The sequence below is a fragment of the Crocodylus porosus genome, unplaced genomic scaffold, assembly GCF_001723895.1.
Source record: "Crocodylus porosus isolate Cpor-Errol unplaced genomic scaffold, CroPor_comp1, whole genome shotgun sequence".
NCBI classification, from domain to species: domain Eukaryota; kingdom Metazoa; phylum Chordata; order Crocodylia; family Crocodylidae; genus Crocodylus; species Crocodylus porosus.
In genome coordinates this window covers 16,461,582-16,471,109 of record NW_017728932.1, presented here as the reverse complement: position 1 = coordinate 16,471,109, position 9,528 = coordinate 16,461,582, and the positions used below count along the sequence as shown (strand labels likewise).

Below are 9,528 nucleotides of genomic sequence, written 5' to 3'. Positions count from 1 at the left end.
CATGCATTCAGATGAGTCCTGATATCTCTGTTCCACTCAGCTTCATCAGACTGGAACCCCCTTCTCGAACGGATCGTTAAAACGGAAGCTGCCCGGAAGCCCATTCCTGGGTGGGGATGAGAGGTGTTTCTACAGTCCCCCGTCTGCACATACATCTCCTCTGCAAAATCCCTAGAGGAAACCAGGCATTCAGCCCTTTATGTTTTTCTAGGGAGGGGAATGCTCTCCTGGTTCCTGGAAGACCTGATAACTTGTGCCATAGGTTTGTGCAGCAGGTTAGTGCTCAGCTGCCTGGTGCGGGGCTGCGAGGCATACCGCGTTCGTGGTGGTGAAACGTGTCGCACGGTTAGAGCAGCGTTTCAGCACCTATTTAATAAATATCTGGCTGTCGGGCATTAGCATTTGCTAGTAAAACTATCCTTCTGTGTCAGCGCCTCCTGTTCCCAGGGGCTCTCTGTTCAGGTTCCCAAGTCACCCCCAAGCCATCCAGCGGGTTGGCATGGGCAGGCCGAACACGGGACAGGGAGCAGCGGTCTGGTGTCAGGAGGGAGGTAAGGAGCCTGAGAGCCCTGTTCTGTGGACCTACCAGCACAGGGGAGAAACTGCTCCCGGGAGCCCGCTCTGGAAGCAGGCCCTGCGTGCAGCCCTCCAGCAGCTCCTTGGTTGCCACCAGGTGCGAGAGGAGTGGCCGGACCAGCTATTTGCTTGCGTGAGGCATGTGGACATCAGCCCTGGGATGTTCCCCTCCCCTCCTGCCACGGGCCAATGCTCAGTGAACAGCGGCTTGCCTACGTGCACAGAGGGACGGCTAAGCACACCTGTGCCCTGTTACGCTGCTCCCTTCTCTGCTAAGCTCAGCACCCTGCCCTCAGTGCCAGCAGGCAGAAGGAAGCTGGGCTGCATTGCAGATGCTGTGAGATTGAACGGAGGGGAGGGAAACGTGGCTGGGGAAGTGGTGACAATGCCACCCAGGCCAGAGAGGCAGCGTTGCAGCGTGTCCAGGGAATTCAGCGTTGTTGTCACCCAGATTTTGAGCCACCCACCGTGCAAAGCAAACACGCTAATGAGGAGCGAGCCAGCCCGTGGCAAGAGACCTCCACTGCGGCCGAGCAGGGAAGTGACTGCGGGGGAAGCTGGGGTGCATGTACGGCAGGCTCACTGGTCCACACCGAGTCCCAGCACAGACTCGGCGTGCGCTAAGTGGGAGGCCGCATGCCCCACCGCAAAGCGTGTCTGCAGGAGGCATCACTTTGGAGACCTGACAGCACCGTCGCTTTGTGCTCTGGCTTCCTGCGCAGGAACTTCCCCACGGAGATAAGCCCTGGGTGCCCGTAGCTTTGGGTCAGATCTTTCCAAGAGGCTCAGAGTTGCACCGGGGGGACAAGGCAGAGGAAACAGACTGTGCTTTGCTGCAACTGGGGGTGGCCTCTATCTGCCAGTGCAGGCCAAGCTGCCTGGCTCGACAGACAAAGACATCAGTGCTAGCTCCCCAGCCTGTGACTTGGCAGAGCATGATGGAGGGGGGGCTCAGCCAGCGTGGAGGCCGCAGGACATGGAGCCACAAACTAGTCCCTTGGACAGCGGTGCCAAAGGCCGGGGGCAGAAGAGGGTGCAACCCCAGGGATTGGCGCACAGGAAGGGCAGAGCAAGGTGCAGCGGTGTGAGGCCACACGAGGGAAGGGGGCGGAGAGGCCAGGAAGCTGCCGGGGAAAGCGCCACGGGATGCAGCATGTTGCAGATGCTCGGGAAAGGCCCTGGGGAAGGTGTAATGTAAAACATTTAGGAACCAAACATCTGTGAGGCTGACCCTGCCTGCACATGTGAGGGATCCAGTTCCCGTGGGCTAGGACCTGGTGCCCATATCCTCTTTGCGCCCTTGAGCCCCTCCCCAGACAGTCCAGTCCAAGACCAGCCCAGTCAGCCACGGCAGCTGCTGGGTCAGGCCTTCAGCTCCTGCGGTGACGGATGTGACATCGGCGCTCAGCAGGCAGACTTGGCTGCCGCAACTTCCGCAGCCCGCCGCCCCCGCCGCACCAGCTCACGGTTTGGGGCGCAGATGGAAGAACCGCCCTGTTTCCAGCAGAAGACATCGCTCCTCCCACGAGCACCCCTGCCAGGGCTCGGCTGCGGGCGGATCTCCGGCAAGCCGGAAATTCCTCGTGGATCGGGGCCGGGCCCTCCCAGCTCTGGGCTGCTTAAATGCTGAGAGCTTGTCTGGACAGCCCTGGAGCAGGGGGACTGTGAAGCTGCATGCAAATGGTCTTTGTCTTTTTTTTTTTCATCAAAAATACAAAACCCGCTGAAGCCGTGGTCGGCCCTGGTGCCACGGCTGTGGGGAGGCGCACGCGGTGTCCCCCGGCGGCAGCGTGCTCCTTCCCCGCTCGCCAAGCAGACTTCATCTCCCAGTGGCAGCTGGAGCTTTCCCAGAGAGACGACTGGTTGATTTAAAAAAAACAAAACAAAACAGTGATTTGTGCCAGGATTGTCGAGAGGTTTCCTCAGAGGGTCCCATTCGCCCCTTTGCACCTTGGTGGCCCTTTTCTCCCCCAGATCAACCTCCTTCTCCCCTCCTGGTCTCCACCCCTCCGTGTTGTTCACTGGGCAGGATCGAGGTAGCGGATCTCCCTCTGCTCCACTCTGCTTGGGGTCGGAGACCTCTCCCAGGCCTTGTCGAGCTCGTGTATGCGCCGCTCAAGTTGTTCAGTGTGAAATCATTTTCCAAGAGGCTGAGAAATAAATGCATGCACTCCCTCAGACGATGCTCCAACAGCGACACTTCCGAGCGCCAGCCCTTGAAACGATCGCATTTTTGCTGCGAGGTTACAAAATAGAAGCCCCTGAAGGAAAGGTGCCTTCTTCATCAGGGCGCCTGCATGCTAGTTCCTCTTGAAAACTGCAAAAGAAAGAGTGTCTTAGAGCATCCTCCACTAGTTAGTGTATTTGCCCAATGTTCTTGGCCGGTTCCTTCTTTCAGCTAGCCTGAGTCTTGCGGGGTCTTTGATGGAGCTGAAGCGACTGAGCACGTTGGCCCTGGGGTAAGCAGCTTGCCTCTGGACTCGTTGAGTCATTGGTTAATACCCTCCAGGTCCAATGCTCCAGCCTGTTTTCTGTCACTTTATAGTTCCAATCCTTACTTCCAAACATAGCGTTGGGATTTCCTTTCAGGGGGCTAGAAAGGGAGGGCACCGCTACCGTGCAGCCCCGGTGTCTAAACATGGGAGGTCCTATGTTCTCAGCCACTTTACTTGCTACTTGGCACTTCTTATCCCTCAGTCTGCCAGCCCAGGTCCCAGCAGATCCTGGGAGACCTCGCCTGCGGGGCAGTATGCTGAGCCTTTCTAGCCCTTGATGCCACAGGGGCACAGGGTGAATTCGGGCTAGACGGGCACGTAGCACTCCTGCATGCCAGTCTGATCGCAAAGGGATTTGTTCCACACACCTACAAGCCATTCCCACGCAGACACGACAAGGCTGATCCTTCAAGGAGCAGAGGAGCCTAATTCCCTTGATGCCAAGGGCACCAGCTGTCTGCATGCATTAGAGGGTGCAGGGCTGGGACCTCCCAGCATGCTGGGTGCCCCCTTGGTGAGCTACAGGGCAGGGCAGGTCTGGGGCTTCCTGGGGTGCATGCTTGGCTGCCAGGGGGCGAGAGGGGAGCGGGAGTTACCTGTAAAGTTGAGCGAGAAGTAGAGCACGATGATGATGGTTCCCAGGATGATGCAGACTGTGCTTATGAGCCTGGCCATGCGCCCCAGCCTCCAGGCCCCATCCATGTCCCCTTGCTGCCTGCTCTTCCTTGACTGGGGGAAAGGCACAGACACAAAGAGAGGCACTGGTGAGGGACTGCGGATCTAGCTCCTCCGCCGGTTTAGGTCAGTCCTGCCCCTTAACCCGCGAGAAGGGGGACCCCCTGGTTGGCACCATAGAAGCCCCTGGTCTCTCAGGCGATGGATGGTACGAGGCCGGTTTGCAATGGGAGACTTCGTTACCGTTCAGAAACCAGCTGCCGTGCAATACGGGGACTGACACTGCTGCTTTTTCCTGAGCGGCGGGGAGACCCGCTCAAACCTATGCATGAGTGGGTGGGAGGGAGTGGCAAGTACCCGCACGAGCTGAACCAGCGCCCAGGGCCGCTGGAAACCACAGCAGCCTGGCGTCTCCGTAGCCGTGCTTGTTCCCGTGACGGCTACGTGACTGCCAGGCCCACCTGCATCTGAAAGGTGCACGAGTTACAGCTTTTCCGCTAAGCGCTGGGTTTCAGCTCACCTTGGAGTATGCCCGAGCGCTTCGGTGCCTTCCCACCCTGTGTCCACTTCCCAGCCTGGTTTCAGCCTCTGATCTGAACAAAACCCGCCTGCAGTGGTTTCTTTCCTCTCGTGCTGGCTGCAGGGAGCGAGGAACTGGCTCTGCAGCATCTTTCCTTGGCTGCTGGTTTCGTTCTGCTTTTCCCTGCTGCTCTATTGATTTCTTAATGCAACCTGCTGGAAGCTGTGCCCTGCCTGGTAAGCAAACGTATTGGCTCCCCAGATGTGGCAGGGGTGAGCAAAGGGGAAGTGGAGGGAAGTCACTGGGAGGCACCTGGAAATGATTCACACACAGATTCACAGAAGTTTAGGGCTGGAAGGGACCTTGTGAGATCATCGTGTCCAGCCCCACTGCTCCTGGCTGTGTGGGGCTGTTCGAGGATGAACGGAGGTCACCAAGAGCCCCTTAGAGACCGAGTAGGGGCAGCCTCTTGCCAGTGTTAAGTCCACCTGCTGCATCAATCAGCAACTGAATTGGAGTCCAAAGGCTGGAGCTCATTAGTACAAGGTGAAGCAAACTGCAGAAGCCCTTGTCTCTGGATGTAACGGCAGCCCAGGGGCTCGCGGCCAGAGCCCAGAGCAAGATGGGGGCAGGCCTGGGTCCTCGGGCTGAGCACTCATGCCAGGAAGCAGAGCTGTGAAAGTGCCTTTCTTGAGACCGGCCACAGGGACCCTTTCCCCAGGAGTCAGGAAGCGACGGTTTCTGTGCCCCCGGCTGGAGAAAGCAGGGGGAAGGTCGGGCTCTGAACCACGTCGCGAAGGGACCTGTGAGCAGTGTCACCCTGGCAGGGCCCAGGCTACACTCCCCCCTGCACGAATCAGCGGGAGGGCGTGCATCCCTCATTGCCAGCCCGGCAAGGCTGGGGACAGGCCAGCCAGGAGCCGCGAGTTTCCAGGCTCCTTCCTTCCACCCTTGCCCCTTGGCAACTCAGGACAGATGTCCTGCTGGTTTCTGTGATGGGCTCCTGAGAAAACCACACTGAGACCTGATGGGGCTCCCAGGGGCCCGGTGGAGACGACCCCTGGCCAAGCAAAGAGAGGCCCGGTGTTGAAGAGCAGTGCACTCATGTGCCTTTACGGAGACCTGCCTCATCTGTGGTGCCCTACCGCTAGCAGGAGACGGCTCCCTCCACCAGGCCTCAGTAGCAACTCTTTCTCCAGCCCTGCAAAACTGCCATCCAGAGAAATGCGCTGAAAACGCCTCCTGCACCCGAGGCCTCAACACCAGGCGCAGGGCTCTAGTCCCAGGCTGGTACGCAGGGCAGTCGGGGGCTGCACGCGCCTCCACAGGGTGCGACTGATGAAGCCGCCAGGATCGTTTTGCCATTGCAGTTGGCAGCGACCTGGATCCCAAGCGAGAAATACTGGAGCCAAAAATTCCTGGTGAGGGAGGTGGATTAGCACGGAGCCCAGTCAGCAGTGTGGTGCTGCGGCGGGGTCGCTGTGTTTAAGCTGCATGCAACATGTCAGCACGGTTGCACGTGTGACGGGGGAGCAGGGGCCCCTCCATCGGCATGGGGGAAGCCAGCCATCTCAGCGGAAACCTCCCAGTCCCCCATGGACAAACCATTCACCGTGGACTCGAAGCATATTGATTTCTAGGAGGTTTTGGAGAATGAGAAAAAAAAAAAAGTCAGATCAGGAGTTGGAAATTAGGTTGTATAAAAACTGTCCGTCTTGGGGAGCTGGCCAGGGAAAGACAGAGTGTACCAGGATGCTGAAAGGCCATGTATCTGCCCGGCCAAGATCTCAATCTCTCGGCACCACAACAATTAAATGCTGTGTTGCAAAGTTTGAGGTGTGAGGCACAAGGCATCGAGGAGGAAAATGTGAGCTGAGGCAGAGTGCAGAATCCAACTTCCCTCACCGCTCATACCTGGCACTTATTAAAATACATGCAGTAGTGGAGCAAACAGCACTAGCTGATATAATCTCATTCCCAAGTGGGTTTATCGCTAGCAGCATCAACCTATAGATGTGGCTGTCACTAAAGAGCCAAACCCGGCACACCAGACGTGCATTAATGTCGGCACTGTGCAGTTCGCAGAGCTAGAAACACAACTGCACACGAGCAACGCATTTCGGAGTCTCGGCTGGGCTGGCCAGCTCCAGCCTATCCCAGCAAGTATCCTGCTCCCCCAGTACGGCCTGTCCCCAGCGCAGCCGCAGCCTGGTGCAGCCTGCGCACGGAAGAGACGCTATCTGAAATGAAGCTTGTGCATCCCGCAGCCTAGCTCCCTTACCGAACAGAAGGTGACAAAAGTCGGCCTTGTACGAGGGACGGGAGTCACTGACAGCTCGGCAACATTTGGGCTTTTTAAAGGCACAGGCCTTTGTAACCAAAGTGCGGTATCTTTGCAGGCTGAAGCAGGCTTCCAGCGCTGTCCTTTTTGTTCGGAAAGACACCAAATAACGAATCCGACACCTACCACTAGAGCTTCTGGGTACTTTTTTCTGTCAAGTCCTCTGTTATGCAAGGAACACAAGCCTTTGCGGGGAATGCTTAAGCACTGATGTCTGCCCATTTATTATTCATTGGAATGGAGAGCTCTGATTATAATTTGCTAATGGCAGGAGTCGTGAATGAACAACAACCAAAAAAACCCCTTGTTGTACAGTGACATTATTAGCGAAGGAAAGTGCTTGGAAATGTCAGAGTTACTCAAGGGCCCATATGAGTGCCTTTCAGAGGCTGTAACAAGGAAGTCGGCATTAAAATAAGCCATCAAGGGCTTGCAAATAATCCAAGAGTCCAGGAAATGGAGGGCTGGGGAGGGGTGGTCCTGAGATGGCTGTCTAGCCTAGTCTCTGTTTTGAGGCAGTCTCGGGAGGATAAGGGATTAGGGAAGCCAAGGAAGGAGGAGACCTAAACCTTCCCGATGGCATCTCTCTCTACATCGTGCAAGCAGCCTTCACTTGGAGCCCCAGCCCGGATATCCAGGGGCTCTTTGGTCACTGAGCTGTTGCAGAGATCCCGGGAGAAGGAGGGGTGCCGTCCCACGCTGTGCTCCGCTCCCTCTGTGCGTCCCCACTGCACCCTCTGAAACGGGAGGGCTGGTGAGAGCAGGCTGCCCTTGGGCAAGCAGAGGCGGGGCTGGAGTGAGATGCACCTTAGCATTAGCAGAGCCAGCTCCCAAATGACTCCCTTCCAGGAGACTGGAGCGGAGGGAAGGAGGGAGCCCAGGGCTTGGGCAGATGAGTTTTCCGCTGGCCCAGGGCCCTGCCGACATCTGAGTGCAAGCATCTGAAGGGTGATTTATGAGACTTTCAATGCAAAGGCATTCAGATGCTTTCTTCCCAGCCACTGCTCCGTGCCCGGAAACGGCTTCATGTGCAGAAAGCAGTGAGTGGGGAAAGAAAGGCGCATTCCCCCAGTGACTGCGGGGAAGTCAGCACATGCTGCAAACGCCCTCCTGCCTCCCACGCCGGCTGCAAGCGAAGTGCAGAGCACGCTGCTGGGGGGAGTGCCCGCAACCCCTGGGAGCCCAGCTCCTTGACGGTCTCCGGCCCACCCTCGGAGCCTGCCGGCAGGAACCCGAGGCTCGATGAGAACTGACTGCTGGGCGCTGGCGCCTCGCTAGCCTCCAGGGACTAAGCTCGTTTCTTGGGGAAGCCGCCGAGATATCCGCTGGTGCCCCGGGGAGCTGGGCCGGCGTGCACACAGGCTGCGTTCACTTCCTCGGGGATGCCGGTCCGGCGCCGTCTCCCCCGGCGAAGCAGCCACGCATGAGGCTGTCGCCCTGCTCGAGCCCTCGGAAAGCCAGGGACGGTGCCCCCTGAGCCGTGAGGCTGAAGCGAACAGAGCACCTGCTCGCCCGTGGCACTGAGGGTTTGAGAGGCACGCGTGTGCCCAGACGTGCCAGCTGGCGCCCGCCCGGCCCGGCCCGGCTCTGCGGCGGGGGGGCCGCAGCACCTAACGCTGCATCTCTCCAGGCCTCTGGGGAACCGGTGCTTGCGGGCCCTGCGCGGCGTTCCCGCGCTGTGCGCTGGCCGCGGAAGGGGCCCGGAGGGGCTCCTCGCCCGAGACCAACGCGGGGCTCTGCGCGCTGAGATGCCCGTGCCGCGGGAGGGACGCAGGCCTGCAAGCGGTGTGCTCCCCTGCCCGCATGTGGCGGGACGCAGTGGGGAGCGGGCGAGGGGTCGCCTCTCAGCCGGGAGAGGTCAGGGGGCGGCTGCACCCGGCGCTGCGCGGGCCGGGGGCGGTTCCCTGGGTGACATGGAGCCTTTTCCCGCTACTGCTCGTTACCCAGCTGCGGGGGAAATCCCCCCAGGCCGCTCCCAGAGAAATGGCGCCGGGCGGAGCGGGTGGGCGCGCCCTCCAAGCCAGGGGTCTCGTCCAGCTCCCGCACGGACTCGCCGCACGCCACGCTCTCGGCCTCTCCCTTTCTGCACCTGGTACTTCCCAGCTGGGGATGAATGGCTGCGGGAGCGGGAGCTGTGCAGCCGAGGGAGGGTGATACCGGGGCTGCGTTCCCGGCCGTGGAGCCCGGCTAGCTCTCCTGGGCTGCAGCGGTGCCCCGGCCGGAAAGCTGAAGGCGGCCCTTGCCCCCTGCGAAGGGCCGGAGCCCGCTGCCCCCGCACGGGAGAGCCCCTGGAGAGCAGCAGCGGCCGGAGCCCCGCGCAGCAGGTCCCCACGCGGGGAGCGCGCAGCGTCTCGGCGTTGTGCTCCGCCACGCGAGGGGCCGTGCGGGCCCGGGGCTGGGCCGGCTCGGCTCGGGTCTCCGTGAGCCGCGTCTGCCCGAGCTCACGAGGCAGTGAGCGGGCGGCCGCCGCCCTGCTCCAGGGCTCGGGCAGACCTCTCCGGCCGAGCCCACGGGGCTGTGCTAGTGCCACCCTGGCCCGCGTGTCCCGGGAGGTGGTGAAGTGTGGGTAGGACGGGGGCTTCCTGCTGTTAACGAGCATCAGTGTGGTGATGCCCGGGGAGCCGGGCAGCCCTGGGCGCTGAACAACGATGCGGAGCTGCGCGGCCCCTGCCCCGAGGAGCTTAGCCCCCGCGCTCTGACACGTCCCTGCGAGCGTGCCCGCGGTGCACCTCCTTGCCCCCCGCGAGGGCGCCCCCTCAGCCCCCGGGTGCCCGCACGCGCAGCCTGGCTCGGCGCGCGTGGCGACCCCCGCACTGCCCCGGGCCACGCGGGTCCCGGGGCGCTCACCATGATGGAGAAGACGAGCGCCACGACGTTGACGGGCCAGACGGGGCAGAAGCAGGCGAAGATGGCGAGCGGCA

General features: G+C 60.5%; 1 long non-coding RNA gene across 1 annotated transcript; it reads right to left on the bottom strand.

Annotated features, from left to right (window-relative positions):
* On the bottom strand, positions 1–9,528 carry LOC109317226. Its single transcript, XR_002103009.1, has 3 exons — positions 9,455–9,528; positions 3,668–3,800; positions 1–2,893 (listed from the first exon to the last, which is right to left on the bottom strand). It is a non-coding gene; the product is annotated as an uncharacterized LOC109317226 (long non-coding RNA).